General features: G+C 31.5%; 1 protein-coding gene across 3 annotated transcripts in view; it reads left to right on the plus strand.

The window, feature by feature from the left end:
• Positions 1-973: 973 nt before the first annotated feature.
• LOC122569141 (class A basic helix-loop-helix protein 15-like) overlaps positions 974-15478 on the plus strand; it is a 257562-nt gene continuing 243057 nt past the window's right edge. For all 3 annotated transcript variants that reach the window (XM_043729712.1, XM_043729711.1, XM_043729710.1), the window contains exon 1: positions 974-1442. The gene's annotated coding sequence lies outside the window, so the exon portion shown is untranslated. The remainder of the gene's footprint in view (positions 1443-15478) is intronic.

Genomic DNA, 15478 nt, shown 5'->3' on the forward strand with positions numbered 1-15478 from the left:
ATTTATTCAATTTATTTAGTTCAACAAATTATGAAATTTTATAAACACGCGCAGTCCAATCGTCAGATACAGAGAACGATTGGATAGAAAATCCATTATAAAGGAGAATTGAAAAAATAATAAATTAATAGAAGAATTTACTGTTGTAAATCACCTAGAATGTTTGAAATTATATAGTAATCTACGTATCTTCGCAGAATCAATTTACTCAAAAAAAAAGAGGTTTCATATAAAAACACTGTTATTCTACTGTTTTTACTTACCCCTTTTTAGGAAAATCTGTGATCAGTTATTTCAATAACACTTGTATTTTGGTTAGATAACGAGCTTCCTCTCTTGAAAGATGTTCACGGTGTTTATTATACCTGCATATTTGTGGTTCACTGGGTTTATTGTAAATCGTGTATCATGAACATTCCGGTTTACTTTTTCAGGGCAAGCCTGAAGCTTTTCAACTGAAATTTCTGCTGACGCGTGAAACGTCAGATCCGCCTTGAAAAGGCGAGCTGGAATGTTTACAAAACATGGGAACGACACGCGAAATACTGTTAAAAACGCGATCGAAATTCGGAGAACTGTAAATACATAGTCGATCACGGATATTACGACACCTACGTGTATTGAAAAATTCTAACAAACTTTACCCTATTTAGTACTTTACATCATAAGACACGTACGAGACGAATGAAATAACAGAATTGTAACAAAATACTTAGAAAATAAAAGCGGCGAAAAGAATGCGAATCAGCTACTATCTCAATACTTATCCTCCGGCAGTGTGTCTCATCTAAATATTAATTCTTACGATCATCGACGATCGTGAGCTTTGACTGATTTCACGACCTCGCTAAATCGTTTCCATCTATTATGAGCAAGCATAGATCATGGATAACACGATCTGGAGGCAAGTTTCGCGCGTAATCCGCGTGTGTCGCGTGAATCGGTTAACCAAAGAGTGAGAATCGCGAACGGACGCGTCAAACGCGCGTGGAGAACGTCGTAGAGCAGCCATACTCAAAACCGAGCGTGTACTCTGATTTTAAAAACAGAAGAGCAGAAAGAGAAAGGAACGATCGTGTCGCGAGCATAAATCGAAAGAGATCGATAAATCGGAAGGATTAAAAGCAACGGGAGGTCTCTATAAACAGTGATCGATACGGTTGACGTTAAAGCGCGAGGTAACAGTCATCGAATCTTGGGAAACGAGGCGAGTAATCGTCGAGCGAATCGCGAGCAGTTCTAGAGGGAGGAAAAAGGAAGGAGAGCGAAAGGTGTGGGACGACGAAGCGGGGAAATGAAACCGATAAGGCGATTCGAGGCTAACCTTCGCGGCGGAGAAAGAGAAAAGTGAATTGGGGCAAAGGTCTCTGACATCGTGGCTGGCCGTGGGAGAGGAACAAGCCACGGAGAAGTGGTACGACCGGCTTCTAGAGGAGAGAGAGGTAACTGTTAAGATCGAAAGTGCTTTTACACGAAGACACCTGTTGGACGATCCTCGCGCCAAACGACCGTCGCTCCATCTCCCCGTTCGTGATTTTAGAACAGATGCACTTCCATTTTTTATTCACCTCTTTGATATTTTGATCATTTGTTCGATCGAGAGAGACGGTTGACTTTTATTGGTACACGGAATTTTGCAAAGTGTTGCGAATCTCGCAAGATTCGACGACGTTTTTAGAGAAACTCTGAGAGAATGTGATTCCGCCAGTAGCTTTGAACCTAGGAATGCAATAAAGTTTGGAATTTTGGAGATTGGAGCTTGACCGTTTGACGAGGAATTTCCTTGGTAAATGTTTCAAATTTTAGGAAGCGTTTCGAATTTCTGAATTGAAAATCGTGTTATGTTTTGCGTAAAATTTGGCTCCTTTTTAGAAAAACTTCTGTTTCGTAACAGTACATTTTACTTATTGTTGTACTACAAATACAATGTATAAGCGGATTTTTCGTTTATTTTAATTGTTATTTATTTTATTTATTTATGATAAATTGTATTATAAGTGCCTGTTGTATCCTACAGCTGATATCGAAAATGTTAACAATGACGCGCACTGACGTATAAATTTGTTTTACATCATAAATTTGCTAATTCAATGTGGGAAGTTTCACTTCATTCACTGTATTTCATTCACAGATTATCATCTTTTCCACGAAAGATTTTTTTACAAAATTATAATGAAGTAAAAAACGTTAGAAAATCAATCAGACACACGAAATTATTTAATTGGTTGTACCTTGCAAGCAAGAAGATTGAATTATAAAGTAACGATACGTGTATAAGATTTGAATACATGTTAGGAAGAGATTGTTGAATGTAATACATTTTATTATACTTAATCCTCTCTAATGTCATAAAACATAGAAGTATTTTCGTTACAGGCAGCTAAAACAATACATTTATCACATACATAAATTCATTGTATCAAAAAGGCCATAAAATTTTTCGTTGGACTTGATCGAAGTTTCTATTTAAGTTTTTCTATTGAAAGGAAATTTCTTTCATAAATTTTTGCAAGCTTGTAAAACATATTTTAAAGAATTTAATTCGTAGAAATTGTAGATTTGGTGTTACAATTATTATTATGTTACTTATATATTATATATTATATATATATTATTATTATGTTACTTCATAATATTTGGAACATGTTTTTTTTTTTTTTTTGAATACTTCACTCAGAAATTCTCAAAAAATTAAGAATGTAGACAGAGGCGTCAGAAATTTTGGAATGGTTTCTTAAATCCAGGCGTCCTCAATTTCTGAAACCGGTCTATAATCGCAACCTGTTTTAGCAATTTTCAACATGCGAGGAAAGAAATTTCTAGAACGTATAACGATACACCTTTGAATAAAAGTATGCCAGTTCCTTTATCAACACCATGATAAATGGAATTATACTTTATAAAGACGTGCATTGCTTTAAAGCTGAGCATCCGCATTATAATGTATACTTTTACTCGATGTTACGCTTACTTCAATTTGCAAGCCAGAGAATATGATTCGAATCAAATTAAAATATATGTAATTTTTTCAAACGAGTCGCTTCGAACACTTATATTTTTAAGCTTAAAACATTCGATTATGAAAGAGAGTCGCAGGAATAATAAACTAAATTGATAGATTGTTTAACTCTCGACAGCATACATCGATACATTTAAATAAGATAATATCATATAATTTTGTATTTTTTAATTGGTTGCTTACAGTGAGATTCTGTGAATATATTGAATCATTATAACGAATTATTCTTATTGAAATCATCGGTGAAATTTTACAATTTTTTTGAGAAAGAAGTTTGTTTCGAGAATTGTGTTTAAAATTGTGACAGTCGTTAATTGAAACCTCTTCAATTATCTTTTGTAAAAAAGAAATTAATATTAGAATATGATGGAACAGTGAAAAACTTGTTATAGTAATTTTTCATAAATTATGTCATATATATTCCATAAATATATATTAATAATTAAAAATCCATGGTAATTTTTGTATTGCATGGATATCAAACTTTTCCAAATCGAACCAAAATCAAACAATATTAATAATAATAACTGTCATAGATTGTGATCATAGCAACGATGATAAAAATGATAAAAAGAGTATCGTGTCTATCGATAGTGGATCTTCCTTTTTAAAATTTGAGTCATTAATTTGATATGTCCATACGTACAACTCAATAATATTTCTAATTTAGCCTTTTTTTTTAAGCAACTACTTAAGCCGACCATATTCACCGTGTACATTTTAATCATTGCCATTTAAAATACGTTGTTATCTCATCAAATGCGTCATTAATACATAGAATCGAAGATGTTGGATATCTCTAACAGACAGATAATAGTTTGGACAGATAATAGTTCGAAGACATTATTTTACGCGCATTATCGCATACACAGACATTCCTTTGACGTATGTTTGCTGACTAATATCAATTTAGATACATAACGTTGACAGTTCATGTCGTATTGATAAATTTTTCTATAGAAAATAATTAATTACACTAGTTTCCTTCTACATACCTTTGATACGTATGAAATTAATTCTATAATGATTTAATAATGAGTGTACGTGTTTATATTAGTAATAAACTAATGGTGGTTCTTAGAAGCAAGGAATATTTTTATTTAGAATTTTCGTGTTATAAATTTTCTTATTAATTTTATGTTTGAAGCTTTATACTTTAGCCCAGGAAGATTTTAAACCTTAAATTGTAAAACATTTTAAAACTACTGGACGAAGTGGCTCTTGCACTAGATCACAAACGATAAGCTTTACTTTAGTATATATTAGAAAATTGTATTAAAGGTTGTGTAATAATCTCTAGAAAAGAGAAAATACAAAAATCAAAATATTAAAGAGAATTATTTTTCTTATTCCAAGCAGCGATCGTTAGATTGCTTATTCGATATATCATTAATTTTGCTAGAAACAGATATATTCAAGAAGCACCGGAGGAAATGTCAAACAAATTAAAAACACATCTATAAGATATGACTACAAAACGAAATTCTGTTTCTGGAAAATTCAATCAAATCAATTTATAACCTGGTATTAACTATAAATATCGAATTCACTTGGCCAAGAAATCTGAAATTAAGTTATTCAGCCATAATCGAGATGTTTCTTCACAACTTGAGACTTAACAACTGGAGACGACGAATTGTTGAATTTCAATCGAACCGGTTCCTTTAGCGAACCGAGAGACGAACAGCTATGGGAGACATACGGTGGATCATTGAAAAATACCATAATCCTAATAAAATAGTAAGAATAGCCAGCGTGAATTATTGTCGATAGATACGCGAGACGCATTGTCGAAGGCAAACAAGACGATGTCCTTGAAGTAAAGAAAATCCAAACAACTTGAATACGAATTCCTTAACCTCGTGTCTACAGCAAAGTATTAACCCTTTTTACCCTACGTGTGAGATAAAATCCATTTTTTTTTGTTTTGTTTTTGTTTTATGAATATGAATATTATGAAAAAATAGAAATCAAACTTATACTACGTATCAATGAGATGAAGTAGGTGAATTTAATGAGATGAATTTATATAAATTTATGATCGAAAATGCTTCATTAGAGAGCTAGAAGTGTTCAACCTGTAAAAATTCTTTCAATTGAAATATTGTTCACTTTGACAGTTAATTACATTAAGATCAGTGTCAGGTACTAAGCTTGTCTCTTTCAACGCTATGAATGCTTCATAAAGAAAAGCAGTCCTTTTTATACTACAATCTTACTTATTGATCACGAAAGTTAGGAAACGATAATTGTTACGAATAGATTTATCGCCAATAAATCAATAATGTAGTGGTAAATTACTACGGCACAACAATGAATACATAGAATAGAATGTTCAAAGAAGCAGAGGTAAATAAGTGTATAAATTCAAAATAACATAACATTATAGAGGATTAGATTCGATTCTAAATGATACTTACGCTTGCATCGAGGATTATGTAAATTGATAGTTGGGCATATTGAGAAATGAATAACAGGGAAAATAAGAGAATCGGATTTTGTTCCAGTCACTGAAGAGCTCAAGTTAAGGGTTATTGCAACGATTGCGTACGTTAGGCAACAAATTATGGCGAATTAATATTACAAGACTCGTAAAATGGAGCAAGCGAATTGCATTAGGGATATTAATGCTCTCCAGTTATAAATTATTTCGATTCTAACTAATAATACGTCAAAGAGGGAATTATGATGGATTTACGTTTCGAGAGAGTATGATGTATAATTTATGGAGCAAAGTAATAAAATTTAATTTTGAGATTTAAAATTGCTAGAAAAGAAAGAAATTCTTTGTCCGTTATGTTCAACTTTTTTACGTACAGAACGAATTCACACTGTAAATTAGTTACATTTCTAAACAGATTCGTTATACAGATTCAAATTTTAGTAGAGATTAATAAAATAAATTAATAAAATAAATAGATTCTTTTACATACATTAAAATTTTTAGCAAAAATGCGTACATCAAATAGATCTTTAAACTTATTTATTTTTGTTTTAAATGCTGTTGAACGAATACGAATTATTTCTCTGAATATTGAATGAGCAAGGAAATATCATTTTTACCACATATTTTTGGTGTCATGTATAATAAATTAATTAAAACAGAGGTAGTCTAATCCTGGCCGCTATACATCCTACAAAAATGTATTAAAACAAGTTAAAAGACAAGATCAACTAAGTACTTCACAAAACGCAAATAAGATTCGTATCAGAATTCAATTATTCGGCAGTTTAAAAATATACCGATAATAAGGTTGTGTAGAAATAAGGCAGTTTTATAATCCTTGAAACTGAATTAATGCGAGGAAGTTGATTAATATCAGGCAATACATATGTATGTACGTATTTTGTTGCAGTTTTCCAAAGATACATGTAACGATGTTATTTCATTGATTAATTAAAAAATACAGCATTGTGATGTAATTAGGGATGGTAGTTGGATGATATTTGTGTAAAAAATATGCAATAAATCAACTTTTTTTGTATATGTTACGTAAATTACTCTTGCGATCAAAAGTAACGTAATCGTTATTACGACGTATGTTTAATTGAAAATCAAAATAAAATTTTACGATTACGAAAAATACAAGTGCGATGTTCCTCCAAATGATATTGATTAACGTCCTGATTTTATCATTATTCAAGAAATAATCATTTCTATAAAAATCAGTTATACACTGGAGTATTTCTATAATCGCCTAATTACAAGATTTGTCTGTCCCGAATATAATGTTCAATTACGTAATGAGAATGCACGATCTAATATGTAACATCATCGCTTTTACACTAATTGTGTTGAAATCATTTTTTTTGGTTAGTACCATTTTTAATCTTATTCACTTACAATTCCCTTAAAGTATCTTTTATAACCAGTTGAAATAAACAAATAAATCTTAAAGATTATTAATTTACTTCGTTTCACCATTGTGTTACTATAGTCAAAGTCATAAAATTAATTGGCTTCGTCCACAAGTATGTTAATCGAAGTAAATAACTAGAAACAAGTTGGCTGATTATCACATCTGTAATCTTAGAAATCTTATCTCGCCTATTGTCCATTATGTACATCTTCAGTGAATCGATATTACTAAATCTACAAATAAATAGTCTCTCGAACATGACTACTCTTATAAGAAATTTAATCAAAAATGTGTAACTTGGGGTAACATTTTTAATTGTAATAAAATTTTCATAGATCTGTTCCCTATTATTAAAATATTTAAGCAGACTTTTTTTTATATTTCTTGAAACAAACGTGTATATTTGGATTATTCTTCAGAACGAAAGCTATAGAAATAATATATACTCGTAGCTTTAAAAAATTTACCTAAGTATCACTGTAGGATACTTTTGTAACAACCTGTAGCTTCGATACATTAGTATTGGTGAATCATGAAATCACAGCTAACGAGTAGCTCCGGCAGGTGTTCCCGGAAACATGTAAATAATGTTATTCAGAATGCAGTAAGAATGCATAGTTGCATAAGTACTATTTCCCGATAGCGACGCTGAAAATATTCAATCCAGGCGATAATCGACCGAATTTATCTCAACGCTGGATTGTTACAATCGCAATAGATTCAATACAGATATTCTGTTCGTTTAAACAAGCACATCCATAATTTCACATGGATTTCAGAGCACTTTAAAAATAAATAAGCAAAATTGCAGTACTATGCAATATTGCGCAGCTTGAATAATTTATTTCTTTTTCTTCTTAAGCATATGAAATCTCGATGGAGATTTATTCTGCCTTACCTTATTATCTTAGAAAAGAACAAATCACAAGTTTGTCCTTTAATTTATAAGATGCATATTCCCCTTTCGTAAAAGATTGCAAATTAAGTATAATATATATCGATTGTAAATTTAGTAAAATAAGTATATGAATGTTTAGACAGTTTGTTGCTCTATATTATTTCGAGAAAGAGGGTAAGGCAGGAGGAGATTAGGATAAAACGATTAGATGTTTTTGTGTAATTCCTTTTGTAACGAAAATTACATGTTTCTGCCACAGCAAATGTAAACGTCTCCAAAAATACTCGCACGGTTTTAAGAATTGCAAAAATAAAAAATCCGATACCAGTCATATCGATTGATTTGATAGCTCTATTGTCACTAAAGTACTGTCAATTTTTTCAAAAGCGCCTACACGATTACAAAAGAAAGAAAACTGAACCCCATTATTTCAACAGGTTTAATGGTTCTAGCCTTAATTCAATAGTTTGTAAATTGTGCTAAATTTCATCGCATTAGTGTTAAATTAATAGACAGTCGTTTTGCTTCGAAGTTGAGTCAAGAAAGTCAAACAGAATTTCGCTAAGATACCCTTACGTGTTTGCACGAAATTATTGATTAACGATAAATTTGCAACGTTTCTTGGAATTCGTTTCACAAAATCCCTTGCAGCCAGTGTTTCAGGCGATTCACGTCGTTGTCGATGACCAGTGAAGTCACGGTGAACATTGTACAATAAATCCTAACGAAATCCCCGATGCGTGTGTAGCAAAATGCGATAAATAACAGTTTTAGAAAGCATTATGGACATGGACGTTCGCCTAAGTTCTCGATTACCATTCACTGCCCCCGCTTAATATTCCCTGCGAGGAGAGCTCGGATTATCGTTCATCTTTTTCCTTTTTTTTTCTTTCCATCCTCCACTCTCGGGTGGCCGATCTAAGGGGAGAGTTAAAAGACCGTACGATGTCCACTGAATATCCACGTTTATGCACGTTCGCGAATTTCCTTTCAGAAGGTACAAGGCACACGAAGATGTTTGCTTCCATGCACGTCTCTTGTTATACGTCGCCAAGATTCGTTGACCTTTAAAAGAACCGCCTTACGTTTTTAACCAAAAGCATGTAAAAGCAAATCGTTTATAGTTTGCGTTTGTTCGAAGATTTTCCTATGAATGCAGCTTTTGCAGAAAACTTTATGTTTATGCATGTATATATATATATATATTTCTTTCTCTGCATCATAATATTTAATAAACTTTAATTTAAATTTACTGAAGTTTCCATATTTATAAAATTAATAATTTATCTGCTGTAAAATAATTTATTATTGTATATCATTGACTCAATTTTATTTATTATTATTATTACATATTTTTTCCTTTACGTCATTTAAAAAGTTTAAACCTAGATTTATTTATTCAAATTTCAATATTTACTATATCGGAAATGATGTATCTTGATGAAATTGTATCATTCAAAATTTTATCAGTTTATTAATTCATATTTTCGATAATTCTTATTTTCTCTTCTCTTTCTGCAACAAATGAAGTTGTAACAAAGGATTGGGAAGATTCTTTAACTGTTGAATAAATATAATCTTTTTTTTTTGAGAAAATGGATTAAAAAAAACTGTACGTAATTAATTTTTACAAGTGTCGGATATTCGATAAAAGGAAGATTAAAGCGGAAAGAAGTTTATTTTATATACATACTATATTTGTTGGTTTGAATGACTTAAAAACTACATAATGTGGTAAAAACATTACGTGGTAAAAATATCATGTGTTATTATTTAAGTATTTTTGAGGATAATCTGCAGGGAGTAACTGAAATTGTTTCTTCTTTATGAAAGTGCTTTTGCAAGTTCTTCTGCAGTTATCGCAAATATTGTTTTTTACTCTTTTTTGAAATATTACGATAATGTTATTTCACGCAGCTTTACCGTTCTTATAAAGTATTCTTTCTATCTTTTCTTTCCTTTGGTTTTAATGTTACTTCAACTTCAATGGTTATTTTAGCAACACTGTCTAAATTTTGCTTTTTCTTTTTTTTTTTTGATTACGAGTTTAAGGTCATATCCATCTTCCAAGATTATTAGTGGTCCCAGTGACAGTATAATGGTCATATAGTGGGACAAACACTTATCTACAGTAAGTAGTAAAGTCCAGTATCCTTCGGCAAGTCTAGAGCCTTTTGGCAAAAGATTTCTTTTTTTAGCGAGGTTAACGAATTTCGTAAGTCGTGTTATGCTCTTTTCATGCTGTACTTAGAGACAGGTATTTAGGATATGATTGATGTGTTTCGTATGTCGCAAGTATCACAAATTTTTATTTATTTTAAGTACTACTTGCTTAAGTACTATTTTATTCTCCTTTTAAGAAGATAATTAAATGTTTCTGTGAAAACTTTAATATTCCTTTATATATGAGTCGACAATGATGTGTACAATATTATTTTTATGAAACGTAGATACGTAAGATGCAACATTGGTTTCATCAGGTCATGCTACAAATAGTTTTGTCTCTTATTTTGCTTCCTGAATTCCGGAAGCAAGATTAAACAGTAAATATTGAAAATAGTTATTTAATGCTTAGAAACGTTATAAATAGATTATTAGTACAAAATGGTCAATAGTAGTAATAGTGCTTAATTGTGTTTTATGGCAGCAATGTTTAACCGCAGGTAGCAAAAGCAATACTATATAGAATAAAGCGATCCAATTGAAAATTATTACGTGACCCACATTATTTTACACATTTATCATTAACGTAAAAAAATTCGTTCATTCGTTCTGGTAACATTGGAATACTTTGAAAGATACGATACGATGAAACGTTCCAAAGCAATATAGTGAAATATTTTTGGAGAAAAATCTTAACAATCAAAATCTGAATGCTTCGAAAAGAAATTTAAGAACGAAAATAATACTTTCAAGAAGTATAAAAGTACTGAAACATAGTTCTACAAGATAATAGATAATACATCATACGGTAGTGTAGTATCGTGAAAAAAAGGCCTAAGTAGAGATCGATCAAATCATAAAAACAGTGTCGTCCGCCCTTCAGTTGTTAGTTTACATCGAAGAAAGCCTATGTGACTAAGGTCACCTAGTTCTTGCGGAGCATGTGCGTAGTGAGATCAGAAAAAAAAGGAAACGAGCGCTAGAGGAGAAGGACGATTTTGGGTTCAAGGAGCGTCGACCGAGAGGTCAGAGTGTGCGAATCGAGAAGTGAGTGTGAATCGAGGGTCAGAGTTAGTCTAGAAGTCGAGGAGTAGAGTTGTTAGCGTTGTCGAGTTGCGAGAGTTGTTAGCGTTGTTGAGAGATAGAGTTGCTAGCGTTGTTGAGTTGCGAGAGTTGTTTGAGGTAGAGCGTGATTTTTGTATTTAGTTCCACTTAAACAACCATCGTTTTCTGTCCAATTAATGTCTGTATAGTAAAATTATTGTAAATAAATTGTAAATAGTCGGGAAAAATTTATATCTAAATTTACTCGGTACTACAGTAGGAAATACGATCCATCTACAAGCGAACGTTTTTTGTAATTAGCTTTACGAATCGGTTTCGTTATGCACAAACAGAATATCAGTCTTAAAGGATTGTTGACCTTGTTATCGCTCCAACACCTGTATAATTAACGATGCAATCTACGTACTTATCTGGCATGTAGTTAAAACAAGAAAGAACATTACGAATTGACGAAACGATAGATATGCAGGTTTTATCAGAAGTTAACATGCCCACAAAATTGAGCAAGCTTATTATACAGTCAGACCGTTTGCATTAAGTCTTTGCAATCCCTTTTCCTTATCTTCGAAAGCTTGTGTTTAAACTTGTATCTTCCACTTTTGTATCGCTTTCGGTTTATCGTTCGATAAATAATTTTTCAATGCAAAGATTGTATCAAAATTCAAATATTACGTAATCAATAAGCACGAACTACGAAATTCTTTATCGCTATGTTTTATCATCGAAGACATTAAAAATGTATACAAAGAAAGTTAAAAGCCTTCAAAGGCATCATGTTTTTTTTAAATATCTTAACGATCTATTAGAAGGAGTTTTTGTTAATCCTTTTGTTTTTTAAACGAAGCCCTTGGATTCTGAATATCTTTCTGTAAAAGTCTGCTGCAATTGTTAGTTAATCGTGTAATAAAAATGTTGAAATGCAGAATTAAATCAATTGCAATTGTACAATGCTATTATTCTTCGATATAAACCTGTATGCAATTTACAAAGGTTATGACAAAATTATTATTTATTAAATATTCTTCAATTATTTCCCCATCGTATGGTTAATTTCTCGTGTCAAAGAAGTACAATTATAAGGAGGACGCATAAAAATCAATAAGAAAGCACGTGAGTATATACTTATTTTTGCTCTTGTAACTCTAAAAGGAGATTTCTTTCGGATAACTGTCACATTATTTCTATATTAATAATCGTTAATGGCTGGCCTGAGGTGTGTGCCGTAAATTAGACAATATGAATGCACCATATATACTTAATGACTATCATTATCTGCGAAACAGAACAGTATGAAAGAGTACCCGCCTGCGGGGAGCCTGGTTGCATTCGATTCGAACCCTTGACCAAATTGATTTTGGGTCGCGATACCCGCATGGTATTCTCTGTTTCATTACGTTCTGACACTCGTTTGTTTGCTTATTTCTGGAATAACATACGCGAAGTTGATTAAATAACAGAACGATGGAGGCAGTGTCAATTAATTGGGCAATAAGCAATGAGTTATAGCTTATGTGACATAAATTTCAGTGGATATCACATCAATAAGAATAATACGCACGATAGTAGTGAATTTCACAATTATTGATCATCAAGCTATTATATATATAATCGACGAAGTGTATAAATTTCAATTAATGGTAGAGGAGATCGTATAAAAAAGAGTTAGTTCTTGTTTATGAGAGAGATGTGTATTCTATATATATTGAAATTTCTTATTTAATTATAAAAAAGTGTAAATATGAAAGATTAATAGTTGATATGGAAGTTTATCTTAAATCGATTATCCAAAGTCCTGTACTCTTTATAATATTTAATGTAAGTAACATAGTTTTCTATCTAAATTACATCTCTTTAATTATATTCGTAAAAACATAGATACCGACATTTAGCGATGACGATCTCGTGTCATCGTGATGTTAAATTTTATGATCGTTCGAAAACGCGTTTTAATACGATTTAAAAGGGAAATTAAGAAAAGAGTGGGGAAAAAAGGCAACTTTCGATCGACTGAAGAATTCCGCGAACCGTAGCCGGCCGATTTCACGCAGTGGCATTTAGGAAATGCAAATTCCCCGGCCTGACATTTCGCTCGGTCTCGCGCAGCGTCACGTTAAACTGTAAGTCGCTTCTTGACGGCTACGAATCGCTTACCCGCGGCTAAATAGAAGGGAAACGATCCCTGAACTTCCTGTCGGCTCCGCTATCTTGTCAATCGACTGTGAATCAATTTTTCTAACATTTCAGGAGGCACGTTTCACGCGCGATGATTGGATCAATCGTTTCAACGTTACCTAACCAGTTTAGAGATTGAAAACGCTGTTTTCAATTTTGTATGTTAAGCATGAAATAATCGATGGAAGAATGATTATATGAAGATGTTGAAAAAACGAATGAATATTTGAAGGGAAAATTAATGGCTTCTGTTCGATCTTATACCTTAAGAGTAATGTGAAAGGCAATTTAGTATCATTAGATTATTTATGAATTATCGAACCAAATTTATTTGTAAATGCATGTAGAATGCAGTAAATAAACGTAGTTAGGACGAAACTGATGAATTAACGATCTTTGCTTTTCCATATTATTTGTGGAAGACTAAAAATAATATAAAGTTGCCACTATACGCTGTTGAAACATTTTTAATGATTTAGATTTTCCCTGAACAATATGAAATTGTATTGGCTATTTGTTTAACTTGTGATCTTATTGAAGCTTCACTTATTGGTTTATGTTACTACGTGTTATATTGATAATTTGTTAATATCTTCTATTTATAGTCTGCAATGTATTATTGTAGAAATAATATAGATATTCTGTTTATTGCTAAAAAATAGAGAAGGTAACTAAAATACCATCTGTGTATATTATTATTCACAACCATTTAGTTGTTATGAATATCGTTTTTAATCATTTCCAAAGGTTTCCTATCTTTCGTACAATCTCATCCAATCAACGTAAATCTAATTATCTTAATAAACAGAAGATCTCTGCATGATATAACAAAATATATTTTAAATAAAGAAATAATTATTACATTAAGAAACATTATTTATGATGTGTCCAATAATGATAGATAAACTGTATGCAACGGTTCGAAATTTGTATTACCTATCCAATTATTACAGCTCGATGATTAACAAGCAAGTGTGGCGATAAAAATAACGTGTACGTTACTATCAAATTTATGAAGTCTTTAAATAGATGAAAGCTTATTAATACCGAAGTTGATCAACGAAATGCTTGATAGTATTTATTATCACTACTACTAATATTTCTAGTTGTACCGTTCGAAGTTTAAAATGTGACACAAAATTAATATATTCATAGTTTTCATTGCTAATTTGGGACATTTTTGTTACCACAAAGTATTTTAAAATTAAGTTTTTCTCAATGTTTAATCTCATTTTCAACACAATGTGTATATTTCCATAAAAAAAAACATAGGAATATTTCTTAGTTGATGTATCATTTTTACGATAATGGTCACACGTACCCAACAAACCCTAGTATAATTGCATAACGCAGTTTTTAGATAAAAATTTGTTATCTTCACGGAAGAGAATATACAGTATACCGAAGTACATAAATATTTTATTATATGGAAAAAAAACATATTACGTATTTTACTATCCTTTTACTATTCCAGATATCATAATTCTACGATTCAAAGACTAATTAAAATTTCCTACGAATTAATTCCATATCTAGATTAAAGAACATAATCTGGCCTAATTGAACTTCTTATGAAGCTTCGAAGGCTTGGTCTGAATTATTTAATTATGTCTATACTTTTTGCTAAATAAATATTCATATATACCTAATCAATAAACTCTACAAACTGCATTTATATTAAAAATCTATTATTTCTCATAGCGAAGTACCACTATGGTTTGTGGTGACAGCTTCACAATTAATTAAAAAAATCGATAATAAGGATGATTAAGAGAACGTCAGCATCCAACTGAATAAAACGAAAAATTTGTAACGCTATAAGGCAAATTTCGGGAACGTTAAGGAGGTTATAGCTGCTAAGACAATTTCGATGATGGAAGACACGTGAGTAACAGTTGCATCCTCAAATTACCAATAATGATTGCCTTCCACCCGATAACTTTATTCAAGCCTGTTATTACAGACAATTTTTTCGACACAAGCGATTCCGCCTGAAGATTTAGCTTTGTTCATTTACGAACGATGCGCGTATGAAATATTCGTTTCGAATTCAAAATAATTGCAAAATTGATCGTAGTCGATAAGATCGAATTTTAAAAGGCGTCTGGAAATGAACATCGAGTTTATTTCGTTTGAATTAAAAGGAAGTGTGCTCATGAAACTCGAGGAAAGGAAACGAGTGGCAGATATTAACGAATATCGATAACGATTTCGGAAAAATAATTATTGAAAAATCTGCCAAGTCTTGCTTATCTTAATATGAATATAATTTCGACATTTTTGTTTCGGTGATAATAAGAG

The sequence above is a fragment of the Bombus pyrosoma genome, linkage group LG7 (assembly GCF_014825855.1).
Source record: "Bombus pyrosoma isolate SC7728 linkage group LG7, ASM1482585v1, whole genome shotgun sequence".
Taxonomy (NCBI): Eukaryota; Metazoa; Arthropoda; class Insecta; order Hymenoptera; family Apidae; genus Bombus; species Bombus pyrosoma.